Consider the following 829-nt stretch of genomic DNA (forward strand, 5'->3'; position numbering starts at 1 on the left):
ATATATATATAGTTTCATATTATAGTTTCATATAGTGTTTGTTCTTTCTGGATATGGCTTTTTATTGTGTGTGCAGTTGGTGTTGATCTTGATGAAATTGTTGTGATGAATAGTTTCGTTTTCTGAAAAGGATACACCCACCTTTAAACTCCAACTCTCACACATAAGCAGACAGACAGTCCAAGACCGTTTCAGTTGAAGGATGGATCCATGTAAGTAGACAGCTAGCCTACCTGAGAATACTGCAGAATAGTTCATATTTATCAATCGCAGATAGTTAACGTTTGTTTTCTTCTAAGGTACAATGATCGCAGCTGGCGCAGGAGCAGGTAAATAAAATGCTAAATGTCTTTTTACTAGGTAGAATACATGATTTTCAAGTTTTGCTACATTTTATTAGAATCTAAGCCTCTTTTCCACGGTCGGGCAGCCAACTGTTTTAAATGGCTTTTAAATATTTATCCATCTGAACCAGTATGGTTTTACAGATATGCCATGTTTCCACCAACAGCCGCAGCAGTCGTTGCAGCTCCTGCTGTTCTAGCAGCGGCAGGTTTCACTGCAGGTGGAATTGCTGTTGGTTCTATTGCCTCCTCTTTGATGTCAGCTGCTGCTGTCGCTAACGGAGGAGGGATCGCAGCTGGATCCGTGGTTGCAGCTCTTCAAGCCGCTGGTTTGCCAATTTCTTAAAACCTCTGCTATTGTATTCTGTGAATTTCTTCTTTACTCTGTGCGATTTAAAAGCGGGCTGTTTGAGCTAGACTGTGGGTTCACACTGGGTTACCGCCATAGACTGTATAAAAACATGGACGTAGTGTCCGTGACGTCA

The 829-nt window shown here is 41.4% G+C and overlaps 1 long non-coding RNA gene across 1 annotated transcript; it reads left to right on the forward strand.

The window, feature by feature from the left end:
• Positions 1 to 149: 149 nt before the first annotated feature.
• LOC107579138 (uncharacterized) lies at positions 150 to 788 on the forward strand. The gene is made up of 3 exons (XR_001608438.1): positions 150 to 212; positions 300 to 329; positions 512 to 788. It is a non-coding gene; the product is annotated as an uncharacterized lncRNA (long non-coding RNA).
• Positions 789 to 829: the final 41 nt, after the last annotated feature.

Source organism: Sinocyclocheilus grahami, unplaced genomic scaffold (assembly GCF_001515645.1).
Source record: "Sinocyclocheilus grahami isolate Dianchi unplaced genomic scaffold, SAMN03320097.WGS_v1.1 scaffold14592.1, whole genome shotgun sequence".
NCBI classification, from domain to species: Eukaryota; Metazoa; Chordata; class Actinopteri; order Cypriniformes; family Cyprinidae; genus Sinocyclocheilus; species Sinocyclocheilus grahami.